At 47.6% G+C, this 21,307-nt stretch overlaps 1 long non-coding RNA gene across 6 annotated transcripts in view; it reads left to right on the plus strand.

Annotated features, from left to right (window-relative positions):
* The window catches only part of LOC137542335 (uncharacterized), a 437,024-nt gene that overhangs the window by 76,130 nt on the left and 339,587 nt on the right, over positions 1–21,307 (plus strand). For 5 of the 6 annotated variants that reach the window (XR_011025404.1, XR_011025403.1, XR_011025401.1 and 2 more), the window contains exon 2: positions 754–894. This is a non-coding gene — a long non-coding RNA (uncharacterized lncRNA). The remainder of the gene's footprint in view (positions 1–753; positions 895–21,307) is intronic. The other variant, XR_011025407.1, reaches the window with a different exon arrangement.

Below are 21,307 nucleotides of genomic sequence, written 5' to 3' on the forward strand. Positions count from 1 at the left end.
TTAAACTCTATTTCAAACATTCACCCATTCCTGTCGCCTGACTTTCCAACCCAAAGAGCTAAAGCTAACTACTAACCTCCACCTACCGTATCCCCTAACCTTACCTTTAACCTAAACCAATACTTTCCACCTTGCTACTAATAACCTCTTGTGCCCTTTCATTTCAACTGTATAGTATTTGAACATCCCTGCTTAAAGTGGGACAAAACTCTGACACAACATTCAATTTCAATGTGTTTTTCTACTTTTTCCTTACCCATACAGTTATCATATTTGCTTTTGTGCACAAATAACATTGTCTACAAATTCCCAAAGTACAGTTTATCTGCTCTGAAAGGTGCCATTTCATTTTATTGCATAGCTGCTGTATTTATATATTAAAATCTATCTCGTGATCACTTCTCAGCTCTTTCTGTTTCTCAGCTCAATAAAGCTCAGTTTCAGCAGTTTAATGTTTACTAAATGTATCTGACAAAGGAATTGAAACAAAATATGTTATCACCATTTTGGATGTGGCTAGAGGCTGCCCACTGAGGCAAGGAGCTTTCCACTGAAGAAGAAAGTGCTGTGTTTAACAGTTTGAATGCTGTTCTGCTACAATTTTTTTGTGGTAGTAGATTTTATGCTGCAAATAATCTTTTAGAGCCAAGAGAAAATGCTGTTTCAAATCACTTTAATCTATACTTGCCACTGTATTATTGCTTCACCCGGTGCTCATACTATACAACAATGCAGATGTTTTTACTCTTTCAGTGGTGTGCCATTGTCTCACTCGGAGAACATACACACTTCATGCCAATAGCATGCTGATGGAACATCAAACCCGAGACTCTGGTGCTGCGAGGCAAGAATGCAAGTCACTTAGCCACCATCTTACCCACAAAGAATAAGTAGGTATGTGTTTTACCCTGCAGGTTTGTTATTTAAGCTGGCATTACACAATGAACTGGCCCCCCAGTGTACACACATGCAAATGAAATAGATCATGTGATGATAAATTACCTAATTAAGGTGGCCATACAGCACTCAATCTGTCACCAGATCAACCATAAAGGTGCACATACACGGTACAATCAAATAGCTTGACTCTCCTGTGTATTTAAAGGACACATCCAAGCTGTTAAAAAAAGTCCACTTACCTGGGGGCTTCTCCAGCCCCTGCCAGCCGTTCCGTGCCCTCGCCGCAGCTCCGATCACCGCTGGTGGTCCCAGGTGCTCTCTGGCGCTGGATTCCTACTGCGCCTGCGCGAGCAGCTCTCAGAGTCGCTCTGACATCATCTGGACTGTGCTGCGCAGACGCAGTAGATCTGCGCTTGCGTCGAACAGCCCGGATGACATCCGTGCGACTCAGTGAGCCGCACCGCAGAACGCAGCAAGATGGAGGAAGACACCGACCTGGCGAGGTTGGCCTCTTCACCGGAGGGGCCCGGGAGCCACCGAATCTGCGGCGAGGGCACAGTTCGGTTGCCGGGGGCTGGAGGAAGCCCGAGGTAAGTGGATTTCTTTTTTTTTTCCCTCCTTGGACCACTCCTTTAACCAAAACAAAGAGAAATTGAAAAGAATCATTTAGAGCTTGTTCGCACCTGGGGCATTTTGCATTTTTTTGTAGCGCTGGAGTTTTTTAAATAAACGACCTGAAATCGCTAGTGCAATGAATCGTTATGGGATAGTTCATATCAGCGGGTTGCAGCCGCTTTCCGCTCAGCAAAGCGCTGCATCTACCATTTTCTGGGCGACTTTGCCACCATGGAAGGTATAGGAAAAACGCAAAATGCTCACAAATCGCTTTATCCAGCTATTGCGTTTGCGCTGTTAAGAATAAATACTATGGCCTCGATTCATAAAGCATTTCCGCATGAGGAAATGCTGAAAACTGCTCACTTTACCGAGCACACAGCCAAATCTGTATTCATAAAGGCTTTTTCCGCATGAAAAGCCGACATCCACGAGCAGAGTGATCAATCACCGCCTTGCGCGGTGATTATCACAGCAAAAGTAACAAATGTCAATTCATAAAGATTAGAGGTAGCGGTATGCGGACGGGTATTACCGCTACCTCTGATGTGGCGAGAAGCGTGCGGAATCCGTTGCAGTGAATGGGACAGACCTCCCAAGCAGCTGCAGAGAGAACACCGCACGGAGGGATTCCGCCTGCTTCTCCTGTTTCCGCATGCGTAGGACAGCCTAACGCCTGCCTACAGCGGAGTATCTCCGCACGCCTGTCACAACTAGCTAAATTTTTATGAATTACCTCCCTGAAGGCGGAAATACCGACAGCGGTGTTTCCCCGCTCGACTTTCCCCGCTCGCAGGCACTTTTATGAATCGAGGCCATTGTATTTATTCTTTTCCGGGTCAAAGAATTGCCTTCCTGACTTGCGTCAGGAAGTGAAAAAAACAAATTGCTCTGCACAAGAGCTTTTGAAAAAGCGCTTAACACAAAATTGTAGCATGCAGTGGAGCACCGGGAGGGGGAATAAAAATCGTTCAGAAAATCGTTGGCGTCAGATGTGAACAAAGCTTTCAAGTGGACCTGAACTCTTGCACAGGACAGAAGGAAAACATAGAGAAATGCACCCTGTATGTACAGTGGTGTGAAAAACTATTTGCCCCCTTCCTGATTTCTTATTCTTTTGCATGTTTGTCACACTTAAATGTTTCTGCTCATCAAAAACCGTTAACTATTAGTCAAAGATAACATAATTCAACACAAAATGCAGTTTTAAATGATGGTTTTTATTATTTAGTGAGAAAAAAACCTCCAAATCTACATGACCCTGTGTGAAAAAGTGATTGCCCCCCTTGTTAAAAAATAACTTAACTGTGGTTTATCACACCTGAGTTCAATTTCTGTAGTCACCCCCAGGCCTGATTACTGCCACACCTGTTTCAATCAAGAAATCACTTAAATAGGAGCTATCTGACACAGAGAAGTAGACCAAAAGCACCTCAAAAGCTAGACATCATGCCAAGATCCAAAGAAATTCAGGAACAAATGAGAAGAAAAGTACTGTAATTGAGATCTATCAGTCTGGTTAAGGTTATAAAGCCATTTCTAAAGCTTTGGGACTCCAGCAAACCACAGTGAGAGCCATTATCCACAAATGGCAAAAACATGGAACAGTGATGAACCTTCCCAGGAGTGGCCGGCCGACCAAAATTACCCCAAGAGCACAGAGAAAACTCATCCGAGAGGCCACAAAAGACCCCAGGACAATATCTAAAGAACTGCAGGCCTCACTTGCCTCAATTAAGGTCAGTGTTCACGACTCCACCATAAGAAAGAGAATGGGCAAAACGGCCTGCATAGCAGATATCCAAGGCGCAAACCCCTTTTAAGCAAAAAGAACATTAAGGCTCGTCTCAATTTTGCTAAAAAAAATCCTAATGATTGCCAAGACTTTTGGGAAAATACCTTGTGGACCGACGAGATAAAAGTTGAACTTTTTGGAAGGAGCGTGCCCCGTTACATCTGGCGTAGAAGTAACACAGCATTTCAGCAAAAGAACATCATACCAACCGTAAAATATGGTGGTGGTAGTGTGATGGTCTGGGGTTGTTTTGCTGCTTCAGGACCTGGAAGGCTTGCTGTGATAGATGGAACCATGAATTCTACTGTCTACCAAAAAATGCTGAAGGAGAATGTCCGGCCATCTGTTCGTCAACTCAAGCTGAATCGATCTTGGGTGCTACAGCAGGACAATGACCCAAAACACACCAGCAAATCCACCTCTGAATGGCTGAAGAAAAACAAAATGAAGTCTTTGGAGTGGCCTAGTCAAAGTCCTGACCTGAATCCTATTGAGATGTTGTGGCATGACCTTAAAAAGGCGGTTCATGCTAGAAAACCCTCAAATAAAGCTGAATTACAATAATTCTGCAAAGATGAGTGGGCCAAAATTCCTCCAGAGCGCTGTAAAAGACTTGTTGCAAGTTATCGCAAACGCTTGATTGCAGTTATTGCTGCTAAGGGTGGCCCAACCAGTTATTAGGTTCAGGGGGCAATTTCTTTTTCACACAGCTCCATGTAGGTTTTGAGTTTTTTTTCTCACTAAATAATAAAAACCATCATTTAAAACTGCATTTTGTGTTCAATTATGTTATCTTTGACTAATAGTTAACGTTTTTTTTATGTGCAGAAACATTTAAGTGTGACAAACATGCAAAAGAATAAGAAATCAGGAAGGGGGCAAATAGTTTTTCACACAACTGTATTTATGAGAGTTTAGCCTGTTTAATTCCCCTTCATTTGTGTCGATAATCATTAGTTGTAATCTGATCCCTCCCCTGTGTCACACGGCTTCTTCGGCAGATAAGCTTATTTAAAAAGCACAGGCTGTTAACAATATGTCTGCTTCCATGAATGAGAAAGTAGAAACAGTGCAGATTTATTTCAGGATTTGTATCTGCTGCAACAAATGTTTTGTTTAAAGGTTATTATGCTGTTGTATATCTTTTAGAGCAGAGGAAGTTCTGAGTTCAGGTCCGCTTTGCTAAACGAATGTGACCCATATTCCTTCTGGTGGAATCCCAACCTCGCTAAGCACATCTTTAGCACCGCCTGAAACTGGAAACGGGACAGAGGCGACCCGACCTCATGCACCTGGAGCAATCTCCCACTGTTCGGCCGAAACCGCGTATACTCCTCCCAAGCCCCACTGGGCAAGTCACGCATCCAATACAGCCCCCCGGCCGAGCTGGTCAGTTTTTGACGACCGTATTACCACAGCCAGAGACCTCGCTTGTCGGAAAACGTCCTCCTCTCCCAGGCCCCCCACCCCCCGCTTGTTTTCGCTTACTAACTCTCCCACCCGCAACGCCGCATATAACGCCAACGAAAAGGCCAATGTAAACAGAACAACCTCAAACTGGGATCTACACACCCCTTCCAGTACCCCGAAGAGACCCTTTAAGATCTCCCAAGTGATAATATCCTGACGCTTCTTACCCCTCCTCCATCCCTTTAAAGCTTGACGCACTGCAAAGTTCTTGGTAAAATCCGCCCAACCCTTCAGCTTCGCCAAAAATGACAGTGCTGCCATTTTTTTGTCAATTACAGATGGCGAGTCCTGATTTTCAAAACGCTGACCCACCAACCAAAATAACAGATCCCACCTACCTTCGTCAGAGTCCGGAAAACCCAAGTCCTCTCTCTACTGAAACCAACACTGCCATATATTGCTATATGCCCTTCAAGTAGCGGGAGCCAACGACCGTTGAATCTATGACCACAAACCGCCTAGTGCAGCTTCCAGAGGTGCTCCTGGCACTTCTCTCCCTCTTCCTTGGCTCCCGGCGCAAGCTCCCTGAAGCGGTCCCACTGGAAACGAGATAAAGTGTCCGCTTTCCCCGGGATATGCACAGATCGAAAATTGATATTCAGGCATAAGCATAGCAATGCAAAATGGCGCAACAACCGAAGCTTTGGCAAGGATGAAGAAGACAGTGAGTTAGTCGCTGCAACTACAGACATGTTATCAGAGCGGAAGATCACTGATCGATTTCTTAACAACTCCCCCCAGAGCTCCACCACAACCACCACCGGGAATAGCTCCAAAAACGCCAAATTACCCATTAAATCTTTTCCCATCCAATCCTCAGGCCAAGCCGTAGCGCACCACCTGCCTGCAAAGAATGCCCCAAATCCCAAAGATCCCGCGGCGTCCGTAAACAGCTGCAAAAACTCCTCTTCGCCTGCCGGGTCCAACCAGTAAGCTAACCCGTTGAACTCCTCCACTCCTCCAAAAATTCCTTCCAGACCGATAAGTCTGCCCTATGATCAGTTGTCATACGAATATGATGGTGGGGTGCCGTTACGCCCTGAACAAACGACGTGAGAAAACGCGGCCCATTGGTATCACCTCTAACTTCCCCAAGGTCATCCCTTTTTCCAGGACCATCCCCTGATCTTCAAAAACTACCCCCTTTTCCTTTTCTGTAGCATTTCACGGCTGCGTGCGTTCCTCCACAACTAGAGCACTCATGCTTGAATTTGCATGTAAGCCCAAATTTACAGTATGAGTCATTGAAGGCCCAACAAGTCCCTTTGCACCCTGACCCAGAAGCCCCTCCACCTGAAGGGGGAGCGCTGCTTGGAAACGACGACTGCGCGCTTGAAGAAGTGTACACACCACCTTTGGAGTTCATCACCCTGAGCCATATACCAATGTCTTTATGATGCCAATCTAGCTCCGACTGGACTGACATCCTCTGATGAAATTGTTTGTCGTTTCTTAACCATGACATGCCCCCATATGTTCTATGTGCTTCCCGTTTAGCATCTAGATAACAGAAAAGCGGGGTGCATTTTTCAGGCTGCCTTTCTCCAATAACACTCCCTAAGATCGTGAACGCTTGCAACCAGTTCCCGAAAGTACGTGGGATCAGCCGGTACCGTAGCCGATCCTCGTCCTCCTCTTTCCTGTGCTCCTTCCCCTTTACACAGCGGTCAATGTTAAAATGTTCGAGGGGAAGTAATGTGAATATATCCACATACTCCCTCTTTTCCTTCACCTCAGGTTTGAGATGGACCCCCAAAGGGCCTTCATAACAAGTGTAAGCGTGACCCTTCGCAAAGTCTGAAATAGGCACCCACTTTTCTTTTTCCTGTCCTGACTCTAATATCAGACCCGACTGTGCAGTACCCATAGATGACCCCTAGCCACATTTTCAGAAACGGAACCCCCAACTGACTACTCCATTGAGGGCCTATTTTCCCATACCTGGCCCACGTCCAACGCCTGAGTGCCCCTCTCGGTTGTAAGCCCGGTGGGCTCTAAACGATCCAATAATGACCACACCCCTTCTAGGAAACCCTGCAGTGAAGTGTCCACCGCATTATAGCCCCTAATGGAACCACAGCATGTGACATGTTTGAAAATGTCTCACCTGAAAGATGCGTAGGTGTATCACTCCTGCCATCTGGAGCCGACTTCCAAGCGGACTTGCTGCCATAAGGTCCTCGCGACTTCTCGTGCCAGACGGGGGTACAGAAGAGGTAGATGCTCTCTCCGCTCCTGCTCCAGCTGCCTCCATCTGTAACGGCAAAACATGGGCCTGAGTATCCAGTGATGGACCTCATGTTCGCCTCACCCCCCCCCCCCCCCGACCCAGCCTGCCCGCCTGCCCCTTGACCTGCACCCGCTCCTGCCCGACCCTGCCGCATGTAACTAAGGAATGCTGCAACATCTGCTGCGAGATCGGCACTACCCCCAATCCCAGGCGTGGCGTCCTGCTGTAGCTGGGAACCCGCCCCTGGCCTCACTGTGTTTTCTGCACTGGTGCCATGCGATGCCACCATGTGCGAGACTCCCGCCCCACTGGGGGGTGGTTGCCTCCTGCTGCCCCCCCTTGCTGCGCCTCTGGACCCTGGGAGATCCACTGATGCTGGCTGCTGCTGCCTGCCCAATCCCCATCGGCGATCACCCCTCCCCGGCCTGGACCCTGCTGTGACCCGCCCTCCTGTGCTCTGGGACTCCCCTGCTGCCCAAGCGCTCGTAGCTGCGTCTATCTCGGGTGTAACCGCAGCCGCAGGTAGCCCTGAGGCAGCAGCTGTGCCAGTCCTCCTGCCCCCTCCCCTTTTCTTTCCCCCTTTTCTATGGGCCTTGGGCCTGCTTGCTCCGTGTCCCTCGCCCCCCACCAACCCCCCTGACAGCCACCTGCCCAGGTCAGGGCTCAGCACCTCCCCCCCCCCCCGTGGATTCACTCGCCGCACTGCTGTTTGTGCCAGCCCGGGGTCCTTGCGTCCAGCCTGCAGCATTGCCCGCTTGGTCCCTAGTGGCTGCACGCATCCTGGCAGCGGGGGGAAAAGGAGAAAGTCCGCTTGGGCCACCCCTCCGCGGCCTGCGCTGGTGGAGCCCGATCACTCGCCGCTGGAACGACCACCAGCAGCTGCTGGAGCCATCTGCTTCCCCGCCTGACTGCTTCCTCCCGCAGGAGGCGAGCCAAATCTACAGTCTTCCAGTCTGCCATCCCTAAACTCCTGGTTGCGGCGATTGTGAACGTTTGTTCACTCTCGCTGCCTAATGGAGGATAACAGCCGTTATCCCCGTCCTGCCCCCTAACTTCCTGGTGCCTGACCCTCCTCCCACCAGTCAGATCCCACTTCCTCCCCCCCAGCGCTGGTCACCAAAATGTAACCCTGTGAGGGTTCGTGGAACCCGCAGGGGTCATGGTGCTGCTGCGATGAAGCACACTGCTCTCGTACACAGAGGAGAGCGCGGCCATGAACAAAAAGAGGGTCCTGGCAAACAACAATGGGGTTGAGGAAGACACTGGAAGCCATCCAGAGGCTTTCCTTTACCTTGGCAATTTTTTTTCTAGCCCACAGGATTGCATTTAGAAGCTACATTTTAAATGGCTAGTTTTATAAAAAAAATGTAACAGCTATTTGCATTTTAAACAGTCTTGCTTGGATAGTCTTGTGGAATAAAGACTACCTGTGTTTCACTGAAAAAAATCCCTTCTCCAAAAAATAAGCGCTAGCTGCAGTTAAAGGACACCCGAAGCGAAAATAAACTAATGAAATAAACAATTGTATCTATGACTTTTTAAGATATTCCACAGTTGTATTTTATGTTTAAATCTACTTTTTAAGTTTTAACTTTTTTTTTTTATTGTTTTTGCTCAATGACACATTCATTGAAGTATGCCAGAGCTAAAAATCTATGAACTATTGACCCATTTTTTTTATCTCTTTCCTGCCCTCAGAAACTATTTTCTGCTAGAAAAGTGTTTTATAGTTGGAATTTCTTATTGGCGAGGGTCACACTGTAGTCACTTCCTGTCAGGACTGAGTCAGCCTTTTACATACCTGATATTTAACTCTTTAAGGCCTCTTGCACACTGCATGCATTTCAGATTCCGATTCCGCTTTTTAATCTGTTTTTACATCCGATTCCGATTCAGATTTTTAATCTTAACTGCATGCTGCGTTTTTTGATCCGTTTTTCTGTTGAATGTATTCAAGGAAAATCGGAAACGGAATCGTAAACGGAATCGGAATCGGAAAACTGCTTTGCAGTGTGCAGGGAGCCTCAGACAGAGAAAGAAAAAAAGGAACACAGCATAGTTATTAGTGTGCTAGGCACTGCACATACACATGTCTATCTCATCATGTTACCTGTCACTTCGGGTATCCTTTAAAGAGGAGGAAGGGAAACGTATACAGCAACTTATACAGGAGGCATCATTAGATTTTTCGGTACCTGCTCAGCTGCTCTTTATACACTTCCTCCGTTAACCATAGGTGGTGTTTTGCTGAACTTCTAGAGGACAGGTGCCCGGAGATGATTCGCCTTAGGATGTTGGGGTTACTCTGTTTGTGCCGCTGGCCGCACTGTATGCATCTTGTGCCTGTGATGTGGAACGGGGACTCAGCTTACGGAGCTCACACTACCGGAACATGCGGCTTTACCTCACTGCACGGTACACCTGAAAGATAAATTGAATTTAAACCGAAATCGCGATCATCAAGATCACAATTTCGGAATCGTCAAAGCGGTGATTATCGCGATCACGTCATTTCCACATGGGGAAGTTTAAAGAAGCGGCTTCAATTTTCCCCAAAGTCCCGGTGCGTGCGGCCCGCAGCATTGGCAATGTTGGACATACCTTCCACACGAGTCCAACGCTGTCTGTCCTCTTTCGCCATCTGCCGGCTGTTGTGCTTGGGTTCCTGTATGTCACATGACATCCAGGAAGTATGCCGTGCCTGCAGGAGGCGAAGTGGATAGACGGGCATCGCTGGAAGCCATGTCCAGCACTGATGCAGCTTGGGGGACAGAGGAGGCACAGAGAGACACAGAGCGTGCACAAAGAGAGACACAGAGCGGGCACAGAGACACAAAGAGGGCAAGAGAGAGACCCAGAGGAGACATAAAGAGGCAAAGGGGGCATAAAGAGAGACGGGGACAGAGAGGGGAACAAACAGGCACAGAGGGGGAGCAAAGCTTGATTTAAAGGAAATTGTGAATCAAATCTAAATCGCAATTTCGAACAGAAATCGCTCATATCAATTTTTTCCTAAAATCGTTCAGTCCTACTGCATGTCGCCTACACACACCCCGCCCCTTCCATGCAATCCAAAGGAGGAAGAGGTGGCCAGCAAGCGGGGACACAGCAGTGCAGTGGCGATCTGGCACCAGTCCTGTCATCCCAGCATGCAGCAAGGTTATCAGCTGTGTGCAGGAACAAGCCAGCAAGCAGGGACACAGCGGTGCAATGCCAATCTGGCACCAGTCCTGTCATCCCAGCAGACAGCAAGGTTATCAGCTGTGTGCAGGGACTAGTGTTGGGCGAACACCTAGATGTTCGGGTTCGCGAACGTTCGCCGAACATCGCCGCGATGTTCGGGTGTTCGCGCCGAACTCCGAACATAATGGAAGTCAATGGGGACCCGAACTTTCGTGCTTGTAAAGATTCCTTACATGCTACATACCCCAAATTTGCAGGGTATGTGCACCTTGGGAGTGGGTACAAGAGGGAAAAAAATATTTGAAAAAGAGCTTATAGTTTTTGAGAAAATTGATTGTAAAGTTTCAAAGGAAAAACTGTCTTTTAAATGTGGAAAATGTCATGTTTCTTTGCACAGGTAACATGCTTTTTGTCGCCATGCAGTCATAAATGTAATACAGAGAAGAGGTTCCAGGAAAAGGGACCGGTAACGCTAACCCAGCACCAGCAGCAGCACACGTGATGGAACAGGAGGAGGCGCAGGAGGAGAAGGCCACGCTTTGTGAGACACAACAACCCAGGCCTTGCATGAGGACAAGAAGCGTGCGGATAGCATGCTTTGTACCGCCATGCAGTCATAAATGTAATAAAGATAAGTGGTTCAATAAACAGGGACCACGCGGCAACGCTAACCCAGCAGCAGCAGACGTGATGGAACAGGAGGAGGCGCAGGAGGAGAAGGCCACGCTTTGTGAGACACAACAACCCAGGCCTTGCATGAGGTACCGCCATGCAGTCATAAATGTAATAAAGATAAGTGGTTCAATAAACAGGGACCGGGCGTCAACGCTAACCCAGCAGCAGCAGACGTGATGGAACAGGAGGAGGCGCAGGAGGAGAAGGCCACGCTTTCAGGTGCAACTCAGGCCTTGCATGAGGACAAAAAAATGTGTGCGCAAAGCAATGCAATGAGTAGTTTTCAGGACACAATGGGCTATTCGGAGGAGCTATTCCCACCCCCACAATCTTCTACCTGTGAAAGGTCAATGGAACAGCCACAAATGTTGTGCCCAGATTCACAACCTTTTTCTGTGGAAAATGCACCTCGCACTGAAATGCAAGGCGAGGCCGAGGATGAACATGACGTCAACAACTCAACATGACGCAAAATGGGGGCGGAACAGAAAGCTGCTTTCAATGTTTTGAAGGCCTTAATTGCCTCCGGTGGCCAGTTAGGTGCATCATTCATCACACCCAAATCCCAGAGCAATGTGTGCAGGAATTTGAATCTCAGGAGGTGTACCGAGATCATCTGGACAAGTGACCAAGTGACAAAGTGACAAGTGACAAGTGACAAAGTGACAAAATGACAAAGTGACAAAGTGAGAAGTGACAAGTGACAAAATGACAAAGTGACAAAGTGACCAGTGACAAAGTGACAACTGACAAAGTGACAAAATGACAAAGTGACAAAGTGACCAGTGACAAAGTGACAACTGAGAGGTTGTTCTGGGGAGCTCCACTGCACTCAGTCGCATATGAGGAGAGGTCTCGTCGGGACTGCTGATCCTCCTCAGCTTGCTCAAAGCCTTGAGGGTTCCTGAAGATCCTCTGCTTGGAGTTCGCCGGGGTTCAGCTTGGTGTCGGGGTCGGCGGCGTCCTCCTCACTCCAACGTGGCAGATCTTCTGTTGAAGGAAAAAAAAAAAACATTGTTAAAAGTCCAGTACCGCTTCTGAAGGACTCACCAAGAGATGCAGGAGCGCTTCAATCTAGCGCACCATCGCTCGCTGGGTGAGGTCGCTGCCTACGCGCTGGAATTCTACGCTGCACATGCTAGCACGCTTTTGCGCAGTGCCGAGGCGCATTCCAGCAGCTAGTAGCTACCAAGCTTCTGTGGATCTGATTGGGCCACCATGTTGGATCTCTGCCAAGTCCTCCAAAATTTTGAGCAATCCACGTTGCGTGACTGAGCAGTGACAACTCTACAGTCAGCATTACAATACCACTGCTGTGTTTACTGAAGAAATCAATGTTGAAGATGGAAACCGCTGGCATGATGCAAGTGGGCGATTCTGAAGATGAAAACGATCAGCGTGATGATACCAACATCAGGCAACCTGCCTCAGGAAACGCTGGTCCCAGCTATGACAAAGAACAGGACGAGGAACAGCTGGAGTTGGAGCAGGAATTGGATGCCCCCACTGCCGAGGGACAGAGCGGTGCACGTTGGACTTCCACAATTTAGCGGGAAAGGACAGCAGAAGAGGAAGAAAGTGATGCTGGTGACGAATATGGTGCATCACAACAATCACAACGCTTACAAGAACATGAAGACAGAGGAGTCTGGCAGGACTCTCTGGCACACATGGCTCAATTCATGCTAGACTGCATTGAACGCGGCCCGTGCATTATTCACTATTCATTATTATTCATTATTCTGGAATCTGGACAACACCAATTACTGGGTTTATACCCAGTTTATACAAACACAATGTTAAAAAAACTGATTGAAGAAAGTGTCAGACAGGTCAAAAATGGAACAATTCCAGCAGGCCCTTGAGGATGGAGACTTTAGAGAGGAGATTGACATCCTCCTCCTTCTCTAGCCAGTTGTACGCCGACAGACTGACTTCAGCAAACCCAGGAGAACCAGGAGGGCAGCAAAGAACACAAGCTGCTGCTAGTGCCGAAAAGGGTATGGTATTGGCAGTGTCCTTGGAGTGGGAACATTTTCTGACACCCATGCAGCAGCCCACAGAACAGCAATCGGGCAGTTCCACGTCCTCCAACACCAATCGCCTGGAGAAGATGGTCAAGGTCCAGGACTACATGTCAGATGGCGTAGCTGTGTTGAACAATCCATCTGCAGACAGACGGTGAGTGTGACAGGCAGCACAGAAGGACCATGGCAACTCACTCATAGTACCACAGTTTGATAGTGCTGCCCAAAAAATTATATGGATCCGTGGACCCAGGCACTGCGGGCAGTACTGGGAAGTGGGAACGCAGATTTTAGTACCTAAACACACGATACAACATGTTTTCCGGGGTCGGACTCTGAGGCACATACAGATGGTCCCGATCATCATCCTCATCATACAACTCTTCTCCTGAGTCTGACCCACCCACCACCTCTGCCACCCCAACATCCCCAGACACAGACCCCTCATCGTCCTCAACATTAACTTGGGATGCTGGCCTGAGCCAGACCTCCTCCTCCACATCAGGCCCCATCATCTCCTCAATGGCAGCCCTCATTAATCGTTCTGGCGACGGACCGATGGACACAACATTCTCCTCCGGAGAGGGCTGCTGCTGACCACTGGCTGCTGGGGTGGATGTTATAGCTTGCGTGGGGCGTTGGCTGTTGCTGTTGTTGGGAGTGCTGCTCACAGCGGAGGTCTCTGAGGAACTCATGGTGAGCTCATATAGTGGTTGGCGGTGAGTGGAGTATTACTGATCCCAGCAATATACACACTGACTGGCAGAGTACGCAATGCTATATAGTCTGGCTGAGCGGTGTACACAGAGTGGCAGTACACACAATGCTATATAGTCTGGCTGAGCGGTGTACACAGAGTGGCAGTACACACAATGCTATATAGTCTGGCTGAGCGGTGTACACAGAGTGGCAGTACACACAATGCTATATAGTCTGGCTGAGCCGTGTACACAGAGTGGCAGTACACACAATGCTATATAGTCTGGCTGAGCCGTGTACACAGAGTGTCAGTAAACAATGCTATATATAGCGTGGCTGAGCGAGGTACACAATGGCAGTACACACAATGCTATATAGTCTGGCTGAGCGGTGTACACAGAGTGTCAGTAAACAATGGTATATAGTCTGGCTGAGCGGTGTACACAGAGTGGCAGTAAACACAATGCTATATATAGCGTGGCTCAGCGAGGTGCACAGTGGCAGTACACACAATGCTATATAGTCAGGCTAAGCCGTGTACACAGAGTGTCAGAAAACACAATGCTATATATAGCGTGGCTGAGCGAGGTGCACAGTGGCAGTACACACAATGCTATATAGTCTGGCTGAGCCGTGTACACAGAGTGGCAGTAAACACAATGCTATATATAGCGTGGCTGAGCGAGGTACACAGTGGCAGTACACACAATGCTATATAGTCAGGCTAAGCCGTGTACACAGAGTGTCAGAAAACACAATGCTATATATAGCGTGGCTGAGCGAGGTACACAGTGGCAGTAAACAATGCTATATATAGTGTGGCTGAGCGAGCGGTGTACTACTGTTCCCAGCAGCGACACACAATGACTGGGGGGGACCCTGGCTAGCGTGGCTAGAGAGCGAACTACCCTGCCTGCCTACCCAAAGCTAAACCCACAGACAAATGGCTTAGATATGACGTGGTTCGGGTATTTATTTACCCGAACCACGTGACCGTTCGGCCAATCAGAGCGCGTTCGGGCCCGAACCACGTGACCCGTTCGGCCAATCACAGCGCTAGCCGAACGTTCGGGGAACGTTCGGCCATGCGCTCTTAGTTCGGCCATGTGGCCGAACGGTTTGGCCGAGCACCGTCAGGTGTTCGGCCGAACTCGAACATCACCCGAACAGGGTGATGTTCTGCAGAACCCGAACAGTGGCGAACACTGTTCGCCCAACACTAGCAGGGACAAGCCAGCAAGCGGGGACACAGCAGTGCAGTGGCGATCTGGCAACGATCCTGCCATCCCAGCATACAGCAAAGTTATCCGCTCTATGCAGGGATGACAGTGCAGATGCCTGATCCGTACCGTACGTTACTGTGAAATCCATTGATGTGAGGGCTTATACAGGAGGCATCATTAGATCCTACCTGCTCTTCATTCTTCATGTTGTTCATAGAACTATAAAGACGATTCCCTGAAAATAAGCCCTAGCACATCTTTTGGAGCAAAAATTAATGTAGGATACTGTCTTATTTTCGGGGAAACACAGTAGTAGTATAACTGGGTGCATAAAAGCATTCCTACTGTGGATAGTGAATGTGTTTTCTGCAATCTCTTTTACAAATTGTGAAAACAAAAACAAAGAATTGCAAATGTCTCTCGAATTCCCCCCCCCCCCCCCCCCCCCCCCATTATGGCTTTTCTTTGACTGTTCAAAGGTTTTGGGTGTTATTTCGCATGCTGCATTGGTAGAGTGCCTTTACCAGGGACAGGCCCTAATGACACTGTGATTACAAACGTTCCCACGGAGGAAGTCAGTTACAGTAATACTCGCAGTTCCTCACATCAAAGGAAGAGACACACCTCACTCATCAAATACAGTCACAGACGTTTCGCCTTGGATTTCCTACATACTATAAAGCTACTCTACTGCCTCATGCATTGAGCTCCTAGTTTCTCTGAAGACCTTAATAATCTCAGGGGTGTTGAAAGCAGAGTGTGTCCTGAAGTAGCATAATTAGGCAGAGCGTACCATCAAACTATAGTTAGGCTCAGTATTATTTATTTATTGTATTTATAAAGCACCAACATATTTTGCAGCGCTGTACATTAGTTACGGTTACAGACAATATTTAGGGGTGACATACAGCAAAATGACAATACAGGAATACATGAAAACCAGATCATGCAGCACAGTATGAGTACAAGGTAATGCTTAGTCAGTCACTGGATGGGAGCATGGAGATTAGGCAAGTGGAGTTCACTCAGATCCAGAGGATGGTACAGTGATGGAGGTGCGTGAACAGGTAGGAGACATAAGGAGGAGGACCCTGTCCGAAGGCGCCCCTTGCGCTGTAACCCGCTGGCCGTTCGGACGCACCGGCGGGTTACTAGCTACCAGATCGCCGCTAAACAATGTATAATACGATTTGTAATGTATACAAAGCGTATTATACAGGCTGCCTCCTGCTCTGGAGGTCCCAGTGATCGAGGGACCACCAGGGCAGGCTGCAGCCACGAAGGTAGGCACCCAAGCACACTGATCTCTCCCCCCCCCCCCCTCCTCTGATCGCCCACAGCACCCCTCAGACCTCCCCTGCCCACCCCTCAGACCCCTGTTTGCACCCAATCACTTCCTGTCACTATCTGTCAACACTAATTTTTTCACTAGTCCCTAAAACTGCCCCCTGGGGGCTCCTGATCACCCCCCCCACACTCTCAGATCCTCCCCAGACCCCCCCCCCCCGTGTACTGTATACATCTATCCTCCCCTGTAATCGCCTGTCAATCACCTGTCATTCACCCGTCAATCACCCGTCAATCACCACCTGTCACTGCCACCTATCAGATCAGACCCTAACCTGCCTCTTACTGGCATCTGATCACCCTCTCACACCATGAGATCGCCCGCAGACCTACCCTCAGATAACCTCCAAAGTGCATTGTTTACATCTGTTCTGCCATCTAATCACCCACTGATCACCCATCAATCACCCCCTGTCACCACCTGTCACTGCTACCAATCAGATCAAACCCCTATCTGCCCCTAGGGCACCCAATCACCCGCCCACACCCTCAGAACGACCTCAGATCCCCCCAGATCCCCCCCCCTGTGTACTGTATACATCTATTCTCCCCTGTAATCACCTGTCAATCACCCCGTCACCACCTGTCACTGTTACCCATCAGATTAGACCCCTATCTGCCCCTAGGGCACCTAATCACCCGCCCACACCCACAGAACGCCCTCATCACCTCGCCAGTGCATTGCTTGCATCTATTCCCCCCTCTAATCACACCTTGAGACACTCGTCAATCACCTCCTGTCACCACCTGTCACCCCCTAGCACACTTACCCATCAGATCAGGCCCTAATTTGCCCCGTGTGGGCTCCTTTCACTCGGCCAAACCCTCAGATCCCCCTCAGACCCCCTTCCGATCACCTCCCCAGTGCATTGATTGCATCTATTTTCCCCTCTATCCACCCCCTGAGACACCCATCAATCACCTCCTGTCACCCCCCCCTAGCACTCCTATCCATCAGATTAGGCCCAATACAACCTGTCATCTAAGAGGCCACCCTGCTTAGGACCGGTTCCACAAAATTCGCCCCCTCGTAGACCACCTGCCATCAAAATTTGCGACATTTGGTTTCCAGACTACTCACAGTTTTGGGCCCCTAAAATGCCAGGGCAGTATAGGAACCCCACAAGTGACCCCATTTTAGCAAAAAGACACCCCAAGGTATTCTGTTAGGTGTATGACGAGTTCATACATTTTGTTTTTTGTTAAAAGTTAGCGGAAATTGTTTTTTTTTTCTTCACAAAGTGTCATTTTTCACTGACTTGCAACAAAAAATAAAATCTTCTATGAACTCACCATACACCTAACAGAATACCTTGGGGTGTCTTCTTTCTAAAATGGGGTCACTTGTGGGGTTCCTATACTGCCCTGGCATTTTAGGGGCCCTAAACCGTGAGGAGTAGTCTAGAAACCAAATGCCTCAAAATTACCTGTGAATAGGACGTAAGGCACCTAGGCTGCAAAAAAGTGTCACACATTTGGTATCGCCGTATTCAGAAGAAGTAGTATAATGTGTTTTGCAGTGTATTTTAACACATACCCATGCTGGGTGGGAGAAATCTCTCTGTAAATGGACAATTGTGTGTAAAAAAAAAACAAAAAATTGTAATTTACAGAGATATTTCTCCCACCCAGCATAGGTATATGTAAAAATACACCACAAAACACATTATACTACTTCTCCTGAGTACGGCGGTACCACATGTGTGGCACTTTTTTGCACCCTGCGTGCGCTAAGGGGCCCAAAGTCCAATGAGTACCTTTAGGATTTCACAGGTCATTTTGCGACATTTGGTTTCAAGACTACTCCTCACGGTTTAGGGCCCCTAAAATGCCAGGGCAGTATAGGAACCCCACAAATGACCCCATTTCAGAAAGAAGACACCCCAAGGTATTCTGTTAGAAATATCTCTGTAAATGGACAATTGTGTGTAAAACAAAATCAAAAAATTGTCATTTACAGAGATATTTCTCCCACCCAGCATAGGTATATGTAAAAATACACCCCAAAACACATTATACTACTTCTCCTGAGTACGGCAATACCACGTGTGGCACTTTTTTTGCAGCCTAACTGCGCTAAGGGGCCCAAAGTCCAATGAGCACCTTTAGGCTTTACAGGGGTGCTTACAATTAGGCACCCCCAAAATGCCAGGACAGTAAACCCATCCCACAGATGACCCCATTTTGTAAAGTAGACACTTCAAGGTATTCAGAGAGGAGCATAGTGAGTCCGTGGCAGATTTCGTTGTTTTTTTTGTCGCAAGTTAGCAGAAATGGAAACTTTTTTTTTGTCTCAAAGTGTCATTTTCCGCTAACTTGGGACAGTGAATACTTTGGAATGTCTTCTTTCCAAAATTGGGTCATTTGGGGGGTATTTATACTATCCTGGAATTTTAGCACCTCATGAAACATGACAGGTGCTCAGAAGAATCAGAGATGCTTCAAAATGGGAAAATTCACTTTTGGCACCATAGTTTGTAAACGCTATAACTTTTACCCAAACCAATAATTATACACTGAATGTTTTTTTTTTTTTTTAATCAAAGACAATGTAGCACAATAAATTTGGACAGAAATGTATACAGAAATTTTACTGTATTTGAAAAATGTCAGCACAGAAAGTAAAAAAAATATTTTTTTTTTGACAAAATTCATGTCTTTTTTGATGAATATAATGAAAACTAAAACTCGCAGCAGCAATCAAATAGCACCAAAAGAAAGATGTATTAGTGACAAGAAAAGGAGGTAAAATTCATTTAGGTGGTAGGTTGTATGACTGAGCCATAAACCGTGAAAGCTGCAGTGGTCTGAATCGAAAAAAAGGCTCTGGTCCTTAAAGGATACCACAACTGAAACTAACATTGTGGCAGTGTGTGGGGGAGTACAAGTAATTACCTTCAGCTCCTCCTGCCCCCCTCCGTCTGCCGCCGGTCATCTACTATTTCTCCCAGTGTCTCCCGACTCTGTTGACCCCCCACCCGGACATACTGCGCCCTGGGCGCGCAGTTTGTCATCCCCTCTTCGCTTCTGGCCGGCGCCGGCATGTCTATACAGCATGTAACAGCGCAGACTGAGGTGAAAAAAATGCAGATTTTTCTCAATAAAGCGTGAGTACGGTGTGGGCATATGAAGAACTGATCATCACAAATGGGCATATGGAATTTTTGAGCCCAAGAGCCTCCTAATATGCCCTGTGGTGATCAAACTACCAATATATTGATGTTCTTTAGAAATTTTATGGAAAAATGGTTTCCTTTGTCTCACCAGTGTATTCTAGGTTGATCTCTTGCACATTCTGTGTGCTTTATCTCGTGGTTTTGTTCTGCACAACATGTTTGACATCCTGTGTCATCATTTGGACATGTCTTATCTTCGCATCTCCATGGTCTGATGCCTATCTCTCACTTTGTCTAGCTTGCAGCAAGTACAATGTGCCGACAGCCTTATTTATAACTGCCAGACCAAAGAACAAATAAGGCATGTGGTCAGAAAGCTATTTGCTCTTAAAGAGAAACTCCGACCAAGAATTGAACTTTATCCCAATCAGTAGCTGATACCCCCTTTTACATGAGAAATCTATTCCTTTTCACACACAGACCATCAGGGGGCGCTGTATGGCTGATATTGTGGAAACTGCCAAGAGTACGTACTTTTCTTGTTTCTCCTACAAGAAACAAGAAAAGTACGTACTCCTAGCAGTTTCTTGTCTGTGAACCTTGCTGCATTGTGGGAAATAGCTATTTACAGCTGTTTCCAACTGCCAAAAAAAACATGCAGCAGCTACATCACCTGCCAGCAGTAAAAATGTCACCATGTAATAAATGTCAGAATGTAAATCATGGATTTAAAAGCTTTTACAATGGGCAAACACTGACTAAATCATTTATACATAATTATTGTAAAAAATGAAGCACGTCTCCCTGGGTGACTCCTGTCACCTGCAATTCAGCCCTAAAGTCTGGCCGAGTCGCACTTCATTGCGAGGCCCGGCCAGGTGCGCTCCCCCATCTTGCTCCCGGCCCTGGGTGCGTTCTGCGCATGCCTAGTAGTACTGCGCAAACGCAGAACGCTCCCAGCTGTGGGAGAGTGCCTGGCCGGGGTTGACACATACGCAATGAAGCGCGACTCGGCTAGGCTTTTGTGCTGAATTGCGGGTGAACGGGGGAGATGGCAAAGGACGAATGGCTTTAACTATTTCTGCCGCCCGGACGTGAAGCTCACGTCCGGGCGCTGCTCTGCTGATTAGATTAGATCTCTCTCTCCGATCAAATCTGATCGATCTGATGGTTGACCATCTATTAACATATGACAAAGACATGACATCCTCATTGTGCTTGATACCCTGTGCAGTGTTTGATTGCTGAACACATGGTTCTGGCCTGCCACGTGTCAGGAAGTCCCAAACTGCACAGATCCAGTGCGTCAGGCCCTATACCCAGAAGTGATGGACCAATAGTGTGAGAAGTGGCTTTAGCTGCTTCTGGCGACAGATGTTGGTGAGATGTTTCATACACTCTAGTAGCTCTGCTTCTATGGACTGGGATAATTGAGTAGGGTTTGTGACTTGTCGACCAGGCTTTGTAAGATGCTATTATGCATATTGTGTAAGCAACTGGACTCAGGCTATCCCTATATGTCTCTTTACAAGAGTATCTAAATTAGAAGAGATAAATCCAGAAGGTCCGCACACTCATATGTAGACCAAGTCTACCATTCTGTGTGTTTACCTTGACAAAGAGGACCCCTCTGGGCCCCGAAACGAATTGTTGGTTATTAAATGGAATTGTGCCACGTTTTTTTAATAAAACAGCAGACTTGGTCTACATAGGAGTGTGCGGACCTTCTGGATTTATCATTGACTGTTACTCAGGTCCAGCACCTCCACAGTGGTGTGCGGTTCCTCCTCGGATTCCTAAATTAAAAGAGAGTCTCACCACCCGTTAAGTGAATCACTACAATTGAGCAAGCAGGCTGGAATTATTCAAGCAATGCATTGCAACTGTGTGTGGTGGGTGGTGGCAACTTCATGAGAGAGCGCTCTCTATGTCCGTGATCGCACTAGGCTAGCCCATGAGTGTCTTCAATAGCTGGTTATGTAGTTTTTAGAGGATGGGACCTGAGGTCAAAGATATATTGTCCACAT

This window comes from Hyperolius riggenbachi, chromosome 12 (genome assembly GCF_040937935.1).
Source record: "Hyperolius riggenbachi isolate aHypRig1 chromosome 12, aHypRig1.pri, whole genome shotgun sequence".
Lineage (NCBI taxonomy): Eukaryota > Metazoa > Chordata > Amphibia > Anura > Hyperoliidae > Hyperolius > Hyperolius riggenbachi.